The sequence below is a fragment of the Nannobrachium achirus genome, assembly GCF_963921795.1.
Source record: "Nannobrachium achirus genome assembly, chromosome: 24".
NCBI classification, from domain to species: Eukaryota; Metazoa; Chordata; class Actinopteri; order Myctophiformes; family Myctophidae; genus Nannobrachium; species Nannobrachium achirus.
The window spans coordinates 29,104,033-29,127,586 of NC_137831.1; the positions used below are offsets into that span (position 1 = coordinate 29,104,033).

Genomic DNA, 23,554 nt, shown 5'->3' on the forward strand with positions numbered 1-23,554 from the left:
GAGGTTGGGCCGTATATAATTGTAACATCTGTAGCCCCGGGGAAATAACTCTATATTTGAAATCTGAACGTCTTCGTAGATGTACGGAGGGAGAACGTGCAAAGATTATTTTTTTGAAGATATCACGTTGGGAATGCGATTGATCCCAGGCTGAGACTGACTACTGTATCCGGTTATTTCCACGCGTTACGACGCGTTGGCACAGACAGAGTATTTCCGTATCCTGTCCAGGGCGGAAGTAATGTGTAACGCGAAATTATCACACTCAGACTGAACCACCCGGGACCAACCAGGAGGCTAAAACAGAGGCTCGTGGATTGTTGTTTAACTCGTTTCACAAGAGAAAAGAAGCTCGCTTTCGTGGATATCTTCATATAGCGACTCCATTCAGGTAAGAGACAATAGGCATCATCTAGAATGACTCAATGGGGGTGTATTGTTAAAATGTTAGGCTGTTCTACAGTAGGTCTGTAATGTTTTTTCTTTACCTTGCAACACATGCTAACTCTCATGCTAACTGAAAGCTATTAAAGCTAACAACAACAACAGCTCCCTCCCTCAGCCAGGGACCCCTTCTTAGCTGAGAGAGAGATGAAGCAGGGACCCCTTAGCTGAGAGAGCAGGGACCCCTTAGTTGAGAGAGAGATGAAGCAGGGACCCCTTAGCTGAGAGAGAGATGAAGCAGGGACCCCTTAGTTGAGAGAGAGATGAAGCAGGGACCCCTTAGCTGAGAGAGAGATGAAGCAGGGACCCCTTAGTTGAGAGAGAGATGAAGCAGGGACCCCTTAGTTGAGAGAGAGATGAAGCAGGGACCCCTTAGCTGAGAGAGAGATGAAGCAGGGACCCCTTAGCTGAGAGAGATGAAGCAGGGACCCCTTAGCTGAGAGAGAGATGAAGCAGGGACCCCTTAGCTGAGAGAGAGATGAAGCAGGGACCCCTTAGCTGAGAGAGATGAAGCAGGGACCCCTTAGCTGAGAGAGAGATGAAGCAGGGACCCCTTAGCTGAGAGAGATGAAGCAGGGACCCCTTAGCTGAGAGAGATGAAGCAGGGACCCCTTAGCTGAGAGAGAGATGAAGCAGGGACCCCTTAGCTGAGAGAGATGAAGCAGGGACCCCTTAGCCGGGAGAGATGAAGCAGGGACCCCTTAGCTGAGAGAGAGATGAAGCAGGGACCCCTTAGCTGAGAGAGAGATGAAGCAGGGGACCCCTTAGCTGAGAGAGAGATGAAGCAGGGACCCCTTAGCTGAGAGAGAGATGAAGCAGGGACCCCTTAGCTGAGAGAGAGATGAAGCAGGGACCCCTTAGCTGAGAGAGATGAAGCAGGGACCCCTTAGTTGAGAGAGAGATGAAGCAGGGACCCCTTAGCTGAGAGAGAGATGAAGCAGGGACCCCTTAGCTGAGAGAGATGAAGCAGGGACCCCTTAGCTGAGAGAGAGATGAAGCAGGGACCCCTTAGCTGAGAGAGAGATGAAGCAGGGACCCCTTAGCTGAGAGAGATGAAGCAGGGACCCCTTAGCTGAGAGAGAGATGAAGCAGGGACCCCTTAGCTGAGAGAGATGAAGCAGGGACCCCTTAGCTGAGAGAGATGAAGCAGGGACCCCTTAGCTGAGAGAGAGATGAAGCAGGGACCCCTTAGCTGAGAGAGATGAAGCAGGGACCCCTTAGCCGGGAGAGATGAAGCAGGGACCCCTTAGCTGAGAGAGAGATGAAGCAGGGACCCCTTAGCTGAGAGAGAGATGAAGCAGGGGACCCCTTAGCTGAGAGAGAGATGAAGCAGGGACCCCTTAGCTGAGAGAGAGATGAAGCAGGGACCCCTTAGCTGAGAGAGAGATGAAGCAGGGACCCCTTAGCTGAGAGAGATGAAGCAGGGACCCCTTAGCTGAGAGAGAGATGAAGCAGGGACCCCTTAGCTGAGAGAGAGATGAAGCAGGGACCCCTTAGCTGAGAGAGATGAAGCAGGGACCCCTTAGCTGAGAGAGAGATGAAGCAGGGACCCCTTAGCTGAGAGAGATGAAGCAGGGACCCCTTAGCTGAGAGAGATGAAGCAGGGACCCCTTAGCTGAGAGAGAGATGAAGCAGGGACCCCTTAGCTGAGAGAGATGAAGCAGGGACCCCTTAGCCGGGAGAGATGAAGCAGGGACCCCTTCGCTGAGAGAGATGAAGCAGGGACCCCCTTAGCTGAGAGAGAGATGAAGCAGGGACCCCTTAGCTGAGAGAGAGATGAAGCAGGGACCCCTTAGCTGAGAGAGATGAAGCAGGGACCCCTTAGCTGAGAGAGATGAAGCAGGGACCCCTTAGCTGAGAGAGAGATGAAGCAGGGGACCCCTTAGCTGAGAGAGAGATGAAGCAGGGACCCCTTAGCTGAGAGAGAGATGAAGCAGGGACCCCTTAGCTGAGAGAGAGATGAAGCAGGGACCCCTTAGCTGAGACCCCCCCCCCTAGGGGGTCCCCGGAGTTACTACTGGGGGTCCTCCAAATCTTTGAGTGATATAAACCTTTTTTCTACTCCTTTTTTATATTAACTACTTGAACCCTAGTGTCCATATTCTGAGAACTGTAGCCCAAAATAGCAGATCTACAAGCTCACAACGCCTCAATCAGCTGTTTTTGGCAAAGACCTTTGGTGTAGAGGGGAAAAAGAGCAGACCAAGTACAGAGTGAAAGGTCAAGTTTATTAAGTATTGACAGTTCAAGTGGTTAAATATCTGAAAACACAAATTGACATGAAAATACACTGATGATTGTGCTGTCAAACAATGAAACTATATGGAATCTAATCAATCTATGAACAGGTTGTGGGGGTCCCTGCTTCAATCTCTCTCAACTAATGGGTCCTTGGCCTGAAAACGTTGTTTAATCTGTCAATTATTTAAGCAATTAATCAGATTGTGGCATTTGTTTAGCTATTACCTTATACATTCTGATTAAAGAATAGCTACACATTTGTCAGGCTAAATTGTAACCGTGTTCTTTTCAAATAGGTAATTTAAAAATAAATATTCAAGGCATATTTTTAGCAGGGTTCCCACGGTCATGAAATTACTGGAAATATTTTGAAACAGTCCTGGAAGGTCCAGGAGAAATAGCTATGCATTCTTTGAATATTAGAGGCAGAAATTGTGAAAATAGCCGATCTTCATGCTCACAACGTTGCGAGGCGTTGTGAGCATGTAGATCTGCTATTTTCACAATAGAACAGTGTTATACAACATTTCTCAACTCTTTAGTGCTCGTCAGGGTGCCGGGTCCCCAGTAAAAACATGATTATTTCGGGGTCACGGCCTGAAAAGGTTGAGAACCACTGGCATACACTACCTGTCTTTGGGCATTGTGCATAGGAGTAAGCAACATGTTATTGAGCTGAATTATTGTTATATAGTCCTGTATATTGGGTTAAATATTCTGGAAAAGTTTTGGAAATTAATTGGAAAACATTTGTGGGAACCCTGAGTAATGTGTGTGTGTGTGTGTGTGTGTGTGTGTGTGTGTGTGTGTGTGTGTGTGTGTGTGTGTGTGTGTGTGTGTGTGTGTGTGTGTGTGTGTGTGTGTGTGTGTGTGTGTGTGTGTGTGTGTGTGTGTGTGTGTGTGTGTGTGTGTGTGTGTGTGTGTGTGTGTGTGTGTGTGTGTGTGTGTTACTACCAGCGGGGCATCCTGGCCTACCAGTTCAAAGAAAGGCCCAAGAACATTCGCTTCATCGACGAGGAAGATGCAGGCTGCCACGGTGCCCCAGCCCCACAGACCAGCTACGTCACCATCATCCCAGCCAACCCCATAAGCACCAGGTAGGCCTGTCACAATTATTACCAGGGTTCCCACGGTCATGAAATTCCTGGAAATATTTTGAGATTAGAATCATATTTTTCCAGTACTGGAAAAGTTTTGGAATTGATCAAGGCTCCTGGAAGGCCCTGGAAAAAATAGCTATGCATTGTCTTTGGTTATTGATTTGGTTAATACCTCTGAAATGGCAAATTAAACATGGGCCAAATTGTCAAATATTAGAGCCAGAAATTGTGAAAATAGCCGATCTACATGCTCACAACGTCTCGCAGCGCAGTTTTGGAAATTAATTGATAAAAAGCTGTGGGAACCCTGTTTTAGTTCTTTAGCACGGTATTAATAGAAATTCCAGCGATTATGTGCCGATTTGATTGCGATTACTAAACTAGTAAGACGCCTCAGGGCGACAATTCTTGGCCATCTGGCCAGTGATGTATATCGGACCAGTTACCCATATACTATATGGAGATCCATGTACTGTACGTCCCTTTTATGCCCATACATGGAGATCCCTGTCTGAACCAGCCGCACATAATATGGGCTGTCTTCCTCCACATATGGGCAATTCCATTATGCAGTTCTGTTAGATATGGGCTTAATCAGGAATCTCCATATATGGGCATAAAAGATTCTGGGGAATACCCATATATGGACTTTTACATAGGTGATGTCACCGGATGTATCAAGGGAACCAACCCATATGTAAAAATGTGTACACACACACGTCTACACGGAGATAAGCTGTGACATTTCTCATGGCAACCTTAAGTCGCAATTAGTTGGGGCACTCCAAATTTACACAAACTCTGTTTTTCTCCACAGATGAAGCCCAAACATGCCAGGAAGGTCAACGTTGCGGCTGACTCTGGATTGCCACAGTGACCTCCGAGAGAGCAGCATGGATCTGTCTACAGCAGGATCAGCATGTGCGACCACTGGAGCACTTTTGGACTGAACTCTTTACATTTGGATTTGGTGGACAGATTTGTGGAGTATTTATCTGCAACTGCCTGAGGACAATGAAACAAAATGGACTTCCAGGAGCTGCTCACCAGCTTCTACCGGAATGGAGAGCACCTCCCACGGTCACCAGCCCATTCGCCTATAACTTATTCGCCTTAACAGATTTCGCTCTTTCACCGTGCATGGAGGAGAGTCTTTTCACGGCCGTTGAAGAGCCATTTCGCCTAAATGTTCAAGGGTCCGTCTTTTTTATCCATTTTGCCTGGCTGCCACACTGTGGGCAGACAGACAGACAGGTAGACAGACAGACAGACAGACAGACAGACAGAATTTGGCACAGAGCAGAGGAGCGCGAACCAGACACCACTTCACCATAATAAAGCAGCAGTAGTAGGCTATCTTCCAAATCAAATTGTCAGGAGGACATCATGTCATGACTCATGACCTTGCGCAGCAGTGCACGTATCAATTAATTAATTATTTAGACACTGATTCCAAAGCTCTAATCTGTATGTCTGCTCAATTCTGCTGTAAACATAATGTTGGCCTTCGTTCCATTTTGGGGGCTGGGCGGCCAACAAAGTAAATCGTCACTGTCGGGCAGAAACCTTGTATCTCCAAGTTTCAAATGTGTACATTTTTTCGCAAAGCCCTGCTTCATCAAACAAGGCTGTCGCACAAAAGTAGTGAAAACAGCCGATCTACAAGCACACAACGCCTCTTTAATTACTTTATTAAATGATAAATACAAAACAAACGGTTTTCTACCCGACAACGACAAATTATAACTCAAGTAATTGGCCCACTGGCTTGTCACTTGTCATGATCTGAAATGGCAAATCTTTGAGTAGCAGCAGCGCTATGGAGAGAGATCTCTCTCTATAGCGCGCAATTAGGGCCTCCAACTATTTTTCCCGGGCTGAATCAGGGGCCCAGCACGTCCCTGGTTCTCAACCTGTGGGTCAGTACTCTGTTAACTGTTACTCTTGTTGCATCGAGGGCAGACGTTTTGAAAATGGTGCATTATCTTGTGGAAGAATACATGGAAAATATATATATAAGCTGTATCACAATACACAATCTTATCACGATTCTTTCTCATGTTGGTTTTTATGTTTATCTTTCAAGTTACTTAACAGTCAACCTCCTACAAGATAACAAAAAATAAAAGGGAAAAAGGATGAGGTTTGACAACTACTGATTTAGACGAAATTGCTAATTCTCTGTATTAACAATTCAACATGCATTGTATCACGATATATACTGTATATAATATATCTGAAGAGGCGTATCAACGATATGTATCACCAAATGCCAATTGTCTTTGTAAGCTTCAGGTGGTTGTTATGGTAACGCCTGCTGTCAATCAAATTGTTGCCTTCATCTGTCAATCACTGTTGGTTTTCGACCGTGTTATGCTGTGCTGGTGCTTTTGTTTTAAGATCTTTTGCATGTTACTGTTTTTGTATCAATAAATGATTTTTCATATCCAACTTAATATCTACTCTCTGGACTTACTAACCACACACTACATGCGTGTATGTTTTATGCTTGTTTATGCTTGTTTATGCTCGCAGTAGGGCTTATTGGTAAGCCGTGAGTCAGATGATAAACCTTTGTGCTGTATACAGTATGTCTGCTTTACAGTAACAATTAGTGTGCTATTACATAGTAATAATGCAGTGATACAACTAAGCAGTTAAAATTAGCCAAAAATAGCAGATCTACAAGCTCACAATGCCTCGCGCTGCGAGGCCGTGTGAGTTTGTAGATCGGCTATATTCGGCAAAGAGTTTTGTGTCGTGGAGAAAAAGAGCAGACCAAGTACAGAGTGAAAGGTCAAGTTTATTAAGTATTGACGGTTCAAGTGGTTACAGTAAATACTCTGATGATTTTGCTGTCAAATAATGGAACTATGGAATCACTGAAAAGGTTATAGGGGTCCCTGCTTCATTTCTCTCTCAACTAAAGGGTCCTTGGCCTGAACACATTGAAGACCTCTGCTGTAGAGCTCTGTAGACCCTGATATTAGATAGGTGATAGTGGAGGGTTTAGCACACAACACTGTAGAGCTCTGTAGACCCTGATGTTAGATAGGAGGGTGTGGAGTCTATGGTTATCATTCACTATAGGTTATCATTCACCATCGTCGGCAGGTTAATATTCACCAGTGTCAGCAGTTAATCATTCACCAGCGTCGGCAGGTTAGCATTCACCAGCCTCGGACTAATGGGACATCGGACTAATAACATTAAAAAACGCTGCACGCCCCATCTACTGTATCTGTTAATAGACTGAATGTCCTTTTGGACATTAGGATGTCCTAACCCTAACCCTAACCCTAACCCTGTCCGCCGTCTGTCTGCACTGATACTAAACAGTGTCACCACCCACCACCATGGTAATAGCCGCATACTGAAACAATGCACAAATTATATTTGTCATGACTGACATCACTGATACTAAACAGTGCCCAAAATGACTGACATCACGGAGTTGTCACAGACTGGCATGGGCACAGAACACCAAATATGGGCATAACAGAGAGCCAGATATAGATATACAATGGGTATTACACAACTTTATCTGAGCTTTATGAAGTTTATAATGAAGTTCATAGTGTATAATGACATCTTATCATAAATACATAAAACTTAATGAAGTTCTTTCTTTCTTTCTTTTTCCTTTATTAATTCAGGGGAGCCCATTGAGAGCAAGCTCTCTTTTTCAAGGACACCCTGATCACATCATAAAAAACCACACAAGCAATGTAAAATACAATAGACAATCAAACCACAGTATAACGTTACAGATGCAGGAAGTACATAACATATAATATAGTTCTTACACAAAACATGTGCATTCACTATGTAGTGTGCCCTCAAGGAGCACTTTAAATGTCCCTATAGAGACCAATCGAACCAGTTTCAGAGATTCCTGAAGTTTATCCCACTTGTGTGGAGCATAATACTTGAAGGCCGTCTTTCCTTGCTCACTATTCATAGTTGGACAGGAATACCTAATGAATACCTGTGAGCGAGTTGCATGTCCAGTGACTATTGGTTCTACCAATGTGGATAAATACAAAGGAAGTTTACCACAGAAGGCCTTATAAATAAATAAAATACAGTGTTGCTCTCTATGAACTGTGAGAGATGGCCAACCTACTTTTTCATATAATAAACAATGATGGGTAAGATAATCATCACCAGTTATAAACCGCAAGGCACGGTGGTAGACAGCATCAAGAGGCTTCAGTGTGGAGAGTGAGGCATGCATGTACACAGCACATCACCATAATCAAAGACCGACATTATAACAGATTGTTCAGCGAGAGAGAGAGAGAGAACAAAGAAAAGTCTGACGATTTGATAACCCTAACCCTACAGCCCATTAGTCCGAAACTAGTGAATGCTTACCTGGTGAATTCTAACCCTAAACTTAACCCTAACCAATGTAGGACTAATGAACCTTTGTAGTTATGGGTAGTCCCCTCAGATACAGGGGTCCCCATCCTAAATACTACAGGGTAGTATCAACATCTGTTGTTCATTGGCTAGTTGAAAATAGCATATCTTCTAAGGTTCTGGGTTCAACGTTAAACGTTTTCAGGCCAAGGAGGTCCCTATAACCTTTTCAGTGATTCCATAGTTCCATTGTTTGACAGCAAAATCATCAGAGTATTTACTGTAACCACTTGAACCGTCAATACTTAATAAACTTGACCTTTCACTCTGTACTTGGTCTGCTCTTTTTCTCCACGACACAAAACTCTTTGCCGAATATAGCCGATCTACAAACTCACACGGCCTCGCAGCGCGAGGCATTGTGAGCTTGTATATCTGCTATTTTTGGCTAATTTTAACTGCTTAGTTGTATCACTGCATTATTACTATGTAATAGCACACTAATTGTTACTGTAAAGCAGACATACTGTATACAGCACAAAGGTTTATCATCTGACTCACGGCTTACCAATAAGCCCTACTGCGAGCATAAACAAGCATAAACAAGCATAAAACATACACGCATGTAGTGTGTGGTTAGTAAGTCCAGAGAGTAGATATTAAGTTGGATATGAAAAATAATTTATTGATACAAAAACAGTAACATGCAAAAGATCTTAAAACAAAAGCACCAGCACAGCATAACACGGTCGAAAACCAACAGTGATTGACAGATGAAGGCAACAATTTGATTGACAGCAGGCGTTACCATAACAACCACCTGAAGCTTACAAAGACAATTGGCATTTGGTGATACATATCGTTGATACGCCTCTTCAGATATATTATATACAGTATATATCGTGATACAATGCATGTTGACTTGTTAATACAGAGAATTAGCAATTTCGTCTAAATCAGTAGTTGTCAAACCTCATCCTTTTTCCCTTTTATTTTTTGTTATCTTGTAGGAGGTTGACTGTTAAGTAACTTGAAAGATAAACATAAAAACCAACATGAGAAAGAATCGTGATAAGATTGTGTATTGTGATACAGCTTATATATATATTTTCCATGTATTCTTCCACAAGATAATGCACCATTTTCAAAACGTCTGCCCTCGATGCAACAAGAGTAACAGTTAACAGAGTACTGACCCACAGGTTGAGAACCAGGGACGTGCTGGGCCCCTGATTCAGCCCGGGAAAAATAGTTGGAGGCCCTAATTGCGCGCTATAGAGAGAGATCTCTCTCCATAGCGCTGCTGCTACTCAAAGATTTGCCATTTCAGATCATGACAAGTGACAAGCCAGTGGGCCAATTACTTGAGTTATAATTTGTCGTTGTCGGGTAGAAAACCGTTTGTTTTGTATTTATCATTTAATAAAGTAATTAAAGAGGCGTTGTGTGCTTGTAGATCGGCTGTTTTCACTACTTTTGTGCGACAGCCTTGTTTGATGAAGCAGGGCTTTGCGAAAAAATGTACACATTTGAAACTTGGAGATACAAGGTTTCTGCCCGACAGTGACGATTTACTTTGTTGGCCGCCCAGCCCCCAAAATGGAACGAAGGCCAACATTATGTTTACAGCAGAATTGAGCAGACATACAGATTAGAGCTTTGGAATCAGTGTCTAAATAATTAATTAATTGATACGTGCACTGCTGCGCAAGGTCATGAGTCATGACATGATGTCCTCCTGACAATTTGATTTGGAAGATAGCCTACTACTGCTGCTTTATTATGGTGAAGTGGTGTCTGGTTCGCGCTCCTCTGCTCTGTGCCAAATTCTGTCTGTCTGTCTGTCTGTCTGTCTACCTGTCTGTCTGTCTGCCCACAGCGTGGCAGCCAGGCAAAATGGATAAAAAAGACGGACCCTTGAACATTTAGGCGAAATGGCTCTTCAACGGCCGTGAAAAGACTCTCCTCCATGCACGGTGAAAGAGCGAAATCTGTTAAGGCGAATAAGTTATAGGCGAATGGGCTGGTGACCGTGGGAGGTGCTCTCCATTCCGGTAGAAGCTGGTGAGCAGCTCCTGGAAGTCCATTTTGTTTCATTGTCCTCAGGCAGTTGCAGATAAATACTCCACAAATCTGTCCACCAAATCCAAATGTAAAGAGTTCAGTCCAAAAGTGCTCCAGTGGTCGCACATGCTGATCCTGCTGTAGACAGATCCATGCTGCTCTCTCGGAGGTCACTGTGGCAATCCAGAGTCAGCCGCAACGTTGATCTGTGGAGAAAAACAGAGTTTGTGTAAATTTGGAGTGCCCCAACTAATTGCGACTTAAGGTTGCCATGAGAAATGTCACAGCTTATCTCCGTGTAGACGTGTGTGTGTACACATTTTTACATATGGGTTGGTTCCCTTGATACATCCGGTGACATCACCTATGTAAAAGTCCATATATGGGTATTCCCCAGAATCTTTTATGCCCATATATGGAGATTCCTGATTAAGCCCATATCTAACAGAACTGCATAATGGAATTGCCCATATGTGGAGGAAGACAGCCCATATTATGTGCGGCTGGTTCAGACAGGGATCTCCATGTATGGGCATAAAAGGGACGTACAGTACATGGATCTCCATATAGTATATGGGTAACTGGTCCGATATACATCACTGGCCAGATGGCCAAGAATTGTCGCCCTGAGGCGTCTTACTAGTTTAGTAATCGCAATCAAATCGGCACATAATCGCTGGAATTTCTATTAATACCGTGCTAAAGAACTAAAACAGGGTTCCCACAGCTTTTTATCAATTAATTTCCAAAACTGCGCTGCGAGACGTTGTGAGCATGTAGATCGGCTATTTTCACAATTTCTGGCTCTAATATTTGACAATTTGGCCCATGTTTAATTTGCCATTTCAGAGGTATTAACCAAATCAATAACCAAAGACAATGCATAGCTATTTTTTCCAGGGCCTTCCAGGAGCCTTGATCAATTCCAAAACTTTTCCAGTACTGGAAAAATATGATTCTAATCTCAAAATATTTCCAGGAATTTCATGACCGTGGGAACCCTGGTAATAATTGTGACAGGCCTACCTGGTGCTTATGGGGTTGGCTGGGATGATGGTGACGTAGCTGGTCTGTGGGGCTGGGGCACCGTGGCAGCCTGCATCTTCCTCGTCGATGAAGCGAATGTTCTTGGGCCTTTCTTTGAACTGGTAGGCCAGGATGCCCCGCTGGTAGTAATACACACACACACAAACACACAAACACAAACACAAACACAAACACACACACACACACACACACACACACACACACACACACACACACACACACACACACACACACACACACACATACATTACTCAGGGTTCCCACAAATGTTTTCCAATTAATTTCCAAAACTTTTCCAGAATATTTAACCCAATATACAGGACTATATAACAATAATTCAGCTCAATAACATGTTGCTTACTCCTATGCACAATGCCCAAAGACAGGTAGTGTATGCCAGTGGTTCTCAACCTTTTCAGGCCGTGACCCCGAAATAATCATGTTTTTACTGGGGACCCGGCACCCTGACGAGCACTAAAGAGTTGAGAAATGTTGTATAACACTGTTCTATTGTGAAAATAGCAGATCTACATGCTCACAACGCCTCGCAACGTTGTGAGCATGAAGATCGGCTATTTTCACAATTTCTGCCTCTAATATTCAAAGAATGCATAGCTATTTCTCCTGGACCTTCCAGGACTGTTTCAAAATATTTCCAGTAATTTCATGACCGTGGGAACCCTGCTAAAAATATGCCTTGAATATTTATTTTTAAATTACCTATTTGAAAAGAACACGGTTACAATTTAGCCTGACAAATGTGTAGCTATTCTTTAATCAGAAATGTATAAGGTAATAGCTAAACAAATGCCACAATCTGATTAATTGCTTAAATAATTGACAGATTAAACAACGTTTTCAGGCCAAGGACCCATTAGTTGAGAGAGATTGAAGCAGGGACCCCCACAACCTGTTCATAGATTGATTAGATTCCATATAGTTTCATTGTTTGACAGCACAATCATCAGTGTATTTTCATGTCAATTTGTGTTTTCAGATATTTAACCACTTGAACTGTCAATACTTAATAAACTTGACCTTTCACTCTGTACTTGGTCTGCTCTTTTTCCCCTCTACACCAAAGGTCTTTGCCAAAAACAGCTGATTGAGGCGTTGTGAGCTTGTAGATCTGCTATTTTGGGCTACAGTTCTCAGAATATGGACACTAGGGTTCAAGTAGTTAATATAAAAAAGGAGTAGAAAAAAGGTTTATATCACTCAAAGATTTGGAGGACCCCCAGTAGTAACTCCGGGGACCCCCTAGGGGGGGGGGTCTCAGCTAAGGGGTCCCTGCTTCATCTCTCTCTCAGCTAAGGGGTCCCTGCTTCATCTCTCTCTCAGCTAAGGGGTCCCTGCTTCATCTCTCTCTCAGCTAAGGGGTCCCCTGCTTCATCTCTCTCTCAGCTAAGGGGTCCCTGCTTCATCTCTCTCAGCTAAGGGGTCCCTGCTTCATCTCTCTCAGCTAAGGGGTCCCTGCTTCATCTCTCTCTCAGCTAAGGGGTCCCTGCTTCATCTCTCTCTCAGCTAAGGGGGTCCCTGCTTCATCTCTCTCAGCGAAGGGGTCCCTGCTTCATCTCTCCCGGCTAAGGGGTCCCTGCTTCATCTCTCTCAGCTAAGGGGTCCCTGCTTCATCTCTCTCTCAGCTAAGGGGTCCCTGCTTCATCTCTCTCAGCTAAGGGGTCCCTGCTTCATCTCTCTCAGCTAAGGGGTCCCTGCTTCATCTCTCTCTCAGCTAAGGGGTCCCTGCTTCATCTCTCTCAGCTAAGGGGTCCCTGCTTCATCTCTCTCTCAGCTAAGGGGTCCCTGCTTCATCTCTCTCTCAGCTAAGGGGTCCCTGCTTCATCTCTCTCAGCTAAGGGGTCCCTGCTTCATCTCTCTCTCAGCTAAGGGGTCCCTGCTTCATCTCTCTCTCAACTAAGGGGTCCCTGCTTCATCTCTCTCTCAGCTAAGGGGTCCCTGCTTCATCTCTCTCAGCTAAGGGGTCCCTGCTTCATCTCTCTCAGCTAAGGGGTCCCTGCTTCATCTCTCTCTCAGCTAAGGGGTCCCTGCTTCATCTCTCTCAGCTAAGGGGTCCCTGCTTCATCTCTCTCTCAGCTAAGGGGTCCCTGCTTCATCTCTCTCTCAGCTAAGGGGTCCCTGCTTCATCTCTCTCAGCTAAGGGGTCCCTGCTTCATCTCTCTCTCAGCTAAGGGGTCCCTGCTTCATCTCTCTCTCAACTAAGGGGTCCCTGCTTCATCTCTCTCAGCTAAGGGGTCCCTGCTTCATCTCTCTCTCAGCTAAGGGGTCCCTGCTTCATCTCTCTCTCAGCTAAGGGGTCCCTGCTTCATCTCTCTCTCAGCTAAGGGGTCCCCTGCTTCATCTCTCTCTCAGCTAAGGGGTCCCTGCTTCATCTCTCTCTCAGCTAAGGGGTCCCTGCTTCATCTCTCCCGGCTAAGGGGTCCCTGCTTCATCTCTCTCAGCTAAGGGGTCCCTGCTTCATCTCTCTCTCAGCTAAGGGGTCCCTGCTTCATCTCTCTCAGCTAAGGGGTCCCTGCTTCATCTCTCTCAGCTAAGGGGTCCCTGCTTCATCTCTCTCTCAGCTAAGGGGTCCCTGCTTCATCTCTCTCAGCTAAGGGGTCCCTGCTTCATCTCTCTCTCAGCTAAGGGGTCCCTGCTTCATCTCTCTCTCAGCTAAGGGGTCCCTGCTTCATCTCTCTCAGCTAAGGGGTCCCTGCTTCATCTCTCTCTCAGCTAAGGGGTCCCTGCTTCATCTCTCTCTCAACTAAGGGGTCCCTGCTTCATCTCTCTCTCAACTAAGGGGTCCCTGCTTCATCTCTCTCTCAGCTAAGGGGTCCCTGCTTCATCTCTCTCTCAACTAAGGGGTCCCTGCTTCATCTCTCTCTCAGCTAAGGGGTCCCTGCTTCATCTCTCTCTCAACTAAGGGGTCCCTGCTCTCTCAGCTAAGGGGTCCCTGCTTCATCTCTCTCTCAGCTAAGAAGGGGTCCCTGGCTGAGGGAGGGAGCTGTTGTTGTTGTTAGCTTTAATAGCTTTCAGTTAGCATGAGAGTTAGCATGTGTTGCAAGGTAAAGAAAAAACATTACAGACCTACTGTAGAACAGCCTAACATTTTAACAATACACCCCCATTGAGTCATTCTAGATGATGCCTATTGTCTCTTACCTGAATGGAGTCGCTATATGAAGATATCCACGAAAGCGAGCTTCTTTTCTCTTGTGAAACGAGTTAAACAACAATCCACGAGCCTCTGTTTTAGCCTCCTGGTTGGTCCCGGGTGGTTCAGTCTGAGTGTGATAATTTCGCGTTACACATTACTTCCGCCCTGGACAGGATACGGAAATACTCTGTCTGTGCCAACGCGTCGTAACGCGTGGAAATAACCGGATACAGTAGTCAGTCTCAGCCTGGGATCAATCGCATTCCCAACGTGATATCTTCAAAAAAATAATCTTTGCACGTTCTCCCTCCGTACATCTACAAAGACGTTCAGATTTCAAATATAGAGTTATTTCCCCGGGGCTACAGATGTTACAATTATATACGGCCCAACCTCGGCACGAGTGCATTCTGTATTGTTTAGTAAAAAGCATTTTAATCAGATCAGTGATAGGAGTTATAAGGTGCAATACACCCCAACGGCCGATGGGGTCGCGTTGTTAAAAGCCACCGATCGGATCAAAAATGATTATTATTAAACAACACGGAACATTATGCGTACATGTGAGGGGCCGTCCATAATTGTAACATCCTTGGCTATTGAGCAAACGCCGTATCTTTGAAATCTGAATGTTTATGTTGACGTAAGGACTAAAAAGGGAGAAAGTACCAACGCTATTTTGAAGATAATTATAATAAGACTGTCAGTCTTGTATCAGTGAACAATATAATGCAGAAACTTTCGTAAAATATTGCATATAACACTGAGAATAAAGGTTATGGGAGCAGTGTTGAAAAAAACGAAACAAAAAAAAAACAGCAGTCACGTGACTGACATATCAGCCGATGTGATGTAATAGAACGTTACATTATCAACAGACAGAATGTCTGATTAAAACATAGTGCCTGAACGAGAGTATGGGCATTTTCCATGGGACGTACCATAATCAACAGAGACTATGTCTGATAAAAACATAATGAGTTCCTCAGTATGGGCAATATGGCCATAATGGGCGCATTCTATGCAGTTAATAAAGGCTGATAATGGACATTCTATGTTCTGATAACGTTCGAAGCGGGTGCCCACATGCATCCACCGGTTACACCCCGCCACTCCGACATGTCTCCTTTCCGACATGTCTCCATTCCGACACTAACCCTATCTCTAACCCTAACCCTAAACTTAACCCCTATGGGAGTGTCGCCACTCCGACAATAAGAAGTACATTTCGGAGTGGCGACATGTCGGAATGGAGAGCGACTCCCGCATCCACCCCCCAGCAAATCGAACAGTGCACACTGGAGCGGAAGTCTCTGCGTTTTAATAAATAATAAGGCAGACGGTTGCCTTAGACAGAAAAGATGGACAAATCTGTCGCGTCTATCTGTATTCAATCTAGTTTATCTATATATCTAATCAATACTTTTCGAAAAATAAAGCTAAGGGGGGGGGGGGGGGGGCTGGTGGCGTGGGTACACATTTGTCTGGGACCTCTATTATTGTGTCTCCCCCACTCATATCGAGGGTGGATTTAATAGCTCTTTGTGACCTTAATGCCTGTGGACCTCGCTCCTTCAAATGCCATGTCATTTCATTTCGTCTCTGTCTGTTCCGAGCTGGTTTGTAACTTTGATTAGAAAGCACACGGGGAGGAGGTGGTGTAAATCAATGGGAGAGGTGTTGCAGTCCCATGTCTCCCCCGGGCTGACGCTGATCCAGTGCCAAAAAAACACACCGGCTTGCAGGGGTGTCACACCAAATTCTGGGGCCTGGGTACGAGGATTCACTACGGGCCCCCCCATGAACGTTCTTCATAGGGGGAGGGGGTTTAACCCATTTAGACTGCATGGGAATTGGGAACGCATTATTACGCATTATTTTGTGCTTTAAACTATTGAAAAATAGCAGATCTACAAGCTCACAGCGCACTGCGAGCTTGTAGATCTGCTATTTTTGAAACATTTCTAATTCCTTCTAAGCTTTTTTGAAAAACCTGTGTTTCTATGTCAGTGGTGCTCAAATTGTTTCATGTCAAGGACCCCCAAAATGACATGTATTTGGCCACGGACCCCCATCTCAAAATATTTAGTTCCAGGGACCCCGCAGAAGCAACATTTTTCAAAGATAGCAGATCTACAAGCTTGCAGCGCGGCATTCGGTGCCACGCTGTGAGCTTGTATATCTGTTAGTTTTCAATAGCTAAAGTATAAAATAATTAAGGCCCCTCCACCTTACAAAATAATGAAGGCCCCTCCACCTTGGGCCACAGTAACTCAGTCCCACTCCCCCCCCCCCTTGTGACGCCCCTGCCAGCTTGTACAAAGCAAAGGGGAAGAGATGATAGGATGTGTTCCCGGGGTGCATCGATGGATTACACCAATGGTTTTCAACCTTCTTCATATCAAGGTCCATTATTATTTATTTGGCATTTGAGCCACGGACCACCATTTGATGAGATTCAGCCTCTTAGGCTGCCTACAGACAGTAACGTCATATATCGTCTCTGTGTCGTTGAGAATGAGGGGGGAGAGGGGAGGTCCAGTTCATTCTCTATGGAGGTCACATGGTTTCATGTCTCTTCCAAGCCTCAATCTTCTTGTCTCTTGGCCAAGAGGTTTGGAAGAGACAAGAAACCATGTGACCTCCATAGAGAATAAATTGGACCCCCCTTCCCCCCTCATTCGCCCCTCATTCTCAAACGACACAGAGAAGATATATCACTCTTTAGTATGAATGAAGCCTACGACCCAAAACTTGGATCGTTGGATAGGTATTTTGTCCACATTCCATGCTGCATTGATGTTGGAGAGATGACAAGCAGACGTCGACCAAAATAACAGTTCTTCTACGTTCTCTAACTGTGTAGACTTTTCGTAAATCAAGCAATGCAGATGTTTAACAATAATTTTACTCTTGAGAGCGTAAAATCTACAGCTTTGGTTACCAACTCGCCATCATTTAGTTGGGGACCTGGGGACCAGGTCCCACCTGGACCCCCCTCAAGGACAACTGGTGGTCCCTGGACCACTGGTTGAGAACCACTGGATTACACCAATGGTTCTGAACCTTTTCAGGCCGCGACAGCCCCAAAATGATCATATTTGCACCGCGGGGACCCTGCCACCCCGACAAGCACTTGGAATTGTAAGAGTTGAGGCATCGCATTTTGTTCCACCGATGAATATTGTGAAAATAGCTGAAGTTGAATTGCCTGAAAACTCTCGTTTTAACCTCATGAACCCCAGCAGCCAGACGTATTCTGGTCATGTCATAGTAGGTGAACATCTGTGTACACATTGTACAGTAACAGCTAACTCTTTACTTTAAGGCAGGGGTCTTCAACGTTTTCAGGCCAATGACCCCTTAGCTGAGAGAGAGATTAAGCAGGGACCCCCACAACCTTGTCATAGATTCCATATAGTTTCATTGTTTGACAGCACGATCAATCAGTGCATTTTGGATTCATGTCAATTTGTGTTTTCAGATATTTAACCACTTGAACTGTCAATACTTAGTAAACTTGAACTTTCACTCTGTACTTAGTGTGCTCTTTTTCCACTCTACACCAAAGCGCTTTGCCATAAATAGCCGATCTACAAGCTCATAACGCCTTGTAGATCTGCTATTTTTGGCTAAAGTTCTCAGAATATGGACGCTAGGGTTCTAGTAGTCAATATAAAAAAGGAGAAAAAAAGGTTTCTATCACTCAAATCACCTGTTGAAGACCCCTGCTTTAAGGTGATCACAATGCATTATAAACTCAGTGGAACAGCACATTGTACAGTAACTACCAGGTAACACTTTACTTAAAGGTCGGGTTGATAATGCACTATAATCACATTAATAATGCATTATAATGCAGCATAATGCTTCATAACACTAAATGTTCATAATTATGCATGACAACTTACAACAGAGACACTTAACTAGCTACGTTAAGGTAAATGCATTATGATCAGCACTTATAATATGTTATAAGTCATGGGACATGATTATGAACATTTATAAAGAGTGTTAAAATGCCTAGTAATAATGCATTATAAATGTGATTACAATGCATTATAGACCCGACCTTTAAGCATTACTGTTGCTAGCCTTACTAACATTATTGATTGATTGGAAGGCCGACACCTTCCAGTCAATTTCAAGGTACCCTCCTCTGAAAAACACAGCCTGGGCGATGAGAAAGGTTTCACGGTTTCATGTGATTCAGGGCAAAGGATCTGGGCAACAATGCTGTGTGTTATCCCAGTGCACTGTCTGCTGTGATCATTTATTCATACATCTGGTATCATTAAAGCATTTGTTGTGGTGTAAAACAAATGTACAGTATATTTCACCCCGGTGTTTGTGTAATGGATTTCATCAGACCGAATTTCCCTGATTCTAACTAGATAGAGGAAAGAGGAATTCTGAAGCAGAGTGATAAGAGTTAGTCTTTCTCCACATGAAAGCGTAACATTTTTGAAGCAGTGAATGCCGCTTCCAAGGATTGGCTTTGTCTGTCCTGTACATGTTTTTTTTGAGGATTCCCATAGATTCCCAAGGAGTGGCTTTGTCTGTCCCGTGCATGCAGAATTGAGGATTGGTCAAGCTTCACATGACAATTTGGGGATCCAGACAAAATCATTCATTCATTCAGAATTCATAAAAATATAGAACTACAGCACATAGAAAGTATAGATCTAGAACACAGAATGTATGGATCTAGAACACAGATTTCATAGCTCTAGAACACATAGAATAAAAATTCACTGCTTCACTTCGAACCAAGGTTTGATTTTTCTAAAAAGTGCAAGTGTTTAGGTAAATAAAAGCGAAATGGCTATCAAGTTCACAAATAACTAGTCTGTATGGCAGGCGCTGCCTGTGAATCAGTGTTTCTGTCGAAATTTACTACAGAGGTGCAATTCTGGAAAATCGCGAGTGAGGTTGCTGTTTTTGCATGTGAGCATACATTTGAATTACAGTAAGACAAATGTATGCGACTGCAAAGACATAATGGAAGTGAGGTGGCATGGACAATGCATCCACTGTATAGTTTCTTCCCATTTTAAGAATTAGAAAATGTTGTGATTCAACAGACCTCTCGATACATAGACTAGGGCCCACCCCCTTGTAGGGATGGGACGATAAGCGATATCGTTTATCGTGATAAAAAACACTCACGATAATCGTATTTTGGAGATTTAATATATCGTGATATCGTCCTCCGTCATGCGCTAGGATCAATTCACCTTTTATTTGCCGAGCTGCATATCTGGTACCACTTAAACCCTCTATAATTAGTAAAAGGTACTTATAATATACATACTTGATTCTTTTTCAAATGTCTTTGCCAAAAAATAACCGATCTACAAGCGATCTACAAGCAAACGTGTCACGTTGCGACGCGTTGTGAGCTTGTAGATCGACAATTTTTTGTCAAATGTTCCACCCCAGGATAATGGATTTTGATTATCGCGATAATATTGTAAATCGCGATTTCTTTTGTCACAATAATCGTGATAGGAAATTTTCATATCGTCCCATTGTACAACTGGCCCACCGTGTTGAATTTTAACAAGACTGTCCAAAAACTAAATTTGGTCAGTCATATGCACTTCCCTGAACAATGTGAAATGGAAAATGGTCAGTCATATTGGCACAACAGAGACATGGGATGTGCAAACAGTAATGGCCCAGCCAAAATTTCTTTGGCCCATTACTTTGGCCTGATTCAGCCCACCCACCACTTTGATGTGCCCATCCAAAATGACAATCCTGGCACCCGCTACTGCTTTATGGAGGGGACTGTGTGCATCTTGTCCCCAGTCAGGGTGCAGAGAGAGTGGGCTAGCAGTGTGTGCACGCATGGTGGCTAGTTGTTCTCTCGGCAAGGTCTGTGCCATTGTCTGTGCTCACCAGCCACAACAGATTAAGTGACAATAGCCTGAGAAAAAGTTTGTAATATGCACCCTGTCAGGAGGACATATTTTTTGTATTATACATGCAGTTCTGGGATCAACATCCTTTTTTGGTTTCTGATCCCGTTTTTTTTTATTTTTTAGATTCAGTAAGATCCAGGAGCACTCGTTTTTGGGCACAAGGTGGAGCAAGCGGTGCCTCCTTCTGGAACTACCCATAATTAGTCCTACAGGGTTATAGATTTAGGAATAGTTTTACTGAGGTTAGGGTTATCATTCACCAGGTTAACATTCACCAGTTAAGGTTTAGGCATAGTTGTACTGAGGTTAGGATTATGGTTAGGTTTAGGCATAGTTTTAGTGAGGTTAGAGTTAGGATTAGGGTTAGGTTTAGGTATAGTTTTACTGAGGTTAGGGTTACAATTATGCGGTTTAGGCATAATTTTACTGAGCTTAGGGTTAGGTTTAGGCTTAGTAGCATTCACCAGGTTAGCATTCACCAGCGTGGGACTAATGGGAACAATGGAGGAACAATGAGACGTGGGATCAATGCAGTCAAATGCTCTACCACTGAGACATGGGCTTCTTCCAGGGACTGCCCATAAGGTGAACTAAAACAAGCGCTCCTTTCCCAATCTTACTGGTTTTTCAAATATACTGTAACATATATACATCAAGCCTTGACCAAGTATGGAAAAGAGGGGTCACAGGTGCAGCGCACAGCTGTAGCGGCTGGTGAGATGAAGGAGAGCTCCAGGCAGGAATAACCCCACAGTACTGGTGATCTTTACGTACCTGTGTCACGTCCCACCCAATGCCTCCCCAGAGGAGCCTCTTGTTGGCTAATGGCTATAGACCGTTTTCCTGAGCGACACCCTGGAGAGGGCGCCGCCGCCATTAGTTGCATGTAAAGTAACTTGTAGCCTACATTTACTTACTTAGTACAGTACTTAAAGGCCCACTTCACCTCTGGGACAATCAGATCTTATTTTATTGTTGTTTGGGACACGATCAATGTAGAGTTATTTTTATGTTGCAGCATGATGCATCATATGATGCAAAAAACCAGACGAACCTCGGTTCGAAGTGAAGCGGTGGACAGATAAAACCTCCAATAGCACATGAAACCAAGTCATTTGATGAGACGATCAAATTGTAGATGTTCCTCTCCATGCTGACTATAGCAAAGTTAATAATTATTTAGTATATAAACCATGCTATTACCTATAGGGTTGAATTGTCATGTGAAGCTTCACCAATCCAATGCAATAGGTGAGACCTATGCAATAAGTGAGACCTATTGCATATTTGAAAAAGCCTATTCATTCTGGACTGATATTTTACACGTACGGGACAGGAAAAACCTGTTCATTCTGGCCTGGAGTGACCATATATGGACATAAGGTAACGGACATTCTGTTTTTGAAAAAACCTGTTCATTCTGGACTGAAATGACCATATATGGGCGTGATACACAGATTCATTGGAGGTAACGGACATTCTGTTTTTGAAAAAACCTGTTCATTCTGGACTGAAATGACCATATATGGGCGTGATACACACAAAGCCATTCATTGGAAGCGGTTTCCACCGCTTCAATAACTCAGGATTAGTTTTTGAGTACCGGTATTTGCACTTTACCTGAGTATTTTCCATTTTCTTTTCTACTCCACCACTGGCTGCTGTTTGCACCGCAGTTTGCATCTACTGGAAAGATAGAGAAATCAGGAAATCGGTCAATTGACCATATTCACGCGGCGGCCATCTTGCCATTAAGTTAATGAAATGCCACCCCAGTTGCCACCCGGTTTCAATGCAAATTTCAAACATGGCCGCCAGGTGGATATGGTCAATTGGGCGGGAGAGAGGAGTTCAGCCCGTGGCCAGGAGGAGGCAGTGATTTGGCCACCACTGCCACTGGACGTGTACTGTACTTTGTCACGGGGAAATCTCGCTTTTGCGAACGCCCATCATTTCGACCGGAGGGTTAGCGACTCACTCCACGGAGGTTAAGGTTGGGGTGAGGGTTAGAGTCGGGTGTCGAAAAGATGAGATGTAGTCACACAACGTGCATCCGCGGCGACCCTTGTGAGCTCGTAGCTTTTGCCATTTTCAGCATGCAACACTCTCTTATGACGGTGCATAAATAAAGCATTAGTCGGACATTTTGTGGAGGGAGAAGGACGTCGTGACAGATGGGAAACTCCTCGTGCTCATTTCTGTTCCACTCGGATGGTGGCGACCCCTCTACACCGCCCGGGGGGCCATATGTGCTGTGGATTCCATCTTGGAGGAGAGAAGAGAGATGAGAACGGCCCATGGAAAAATACCCACTCAGTCCCTCTCCCCCTCCATTTCAACCACCCTGAACACGCAAAGACAGGCTTATTTCTGATGCATGCATTCATTCATACATACAGTAGTTCTAGAATGTATGTGAAGTGCTTGGGTCCTCAGAGTTACTACAGGGGGTCCTCCAAATCTTTGTGTGATAGAAACATTTTTTCTCCTTTTTTCACATTAACCACTTGAAACCTAATGACATCCATATTCTGAGAACTTTGGACAAAAATAGCCTATCTAAAAGCTCACACCGCCTCGCGCTCTGCAAGGCGTTGTGAGCTTGTAGATCGGCTATTTTTTACAAAGAGCTTTGGTCTTGGGGGGAAAAAGAGCGGACTAAGTACAGAGTGAAAGGTCATGTAAATTAATTATTGACAGTTCAAGTGGTTAAATATCTGAAAACACAAATTGACATGAATCCAAAATACACTGATGATTGTGCTGTCAAACGATGAAACTATATTGAATCTATGTAAAGGTGGTGGGGGTCCCTGTTTAATCTCTCTCTCAACTAAGGGGTCCTTGGCCAGAAATCGTTGAAGACCCCTGCCCTAACCCCAACGCTTGTAGGCCTCCTCATACTGGGTTAGGGTATACTTCCTGTTGACTGGGTCTTTAAATAAATGCATGCATTCCTGTTTATGTTATTCATTTCAAGCGCAAATGGTTTCACATCTGGGTTCTGAGCAGGGACATGCTGGGCCCCTGATTCAGCCCGGGAAAAAGAGTTGAAGAGGCCCTCAATGCGGGCCTACAAAGTGACAAGCCAGTGGGCCAATTACATGAGTTATATTTCGTCGTTGTCGGATGGAAACCTTGTATGTCCAAAACCGTTCATTTTGTATTTATCATCTATAAAATGTACTAAACTAGTGAAAACAGCAGATCTA

General features: G+C 44.1%; 1 long non-coding RNA gene across 1 annotated transcript; it reads left to right on the forward strand.

The window, feature by feature from the left end:
- The first annotated feature begins 279 nt into the window (after positions 1-279).
- Positions 280-6,230, forward strand: LOC308280407. Its single transcript, XR_013961725.1, has 3 exons — positions 280-391; positions 3,643-3,782; positions 4,603-6,230. It is a non-coding gene; the product is annotated as an uncharacterized lncRNA (long non-coding RNA).
- The last annotated feature ends 17,324 nt before the right edge of the window (positions 6,231-23,554 follow it).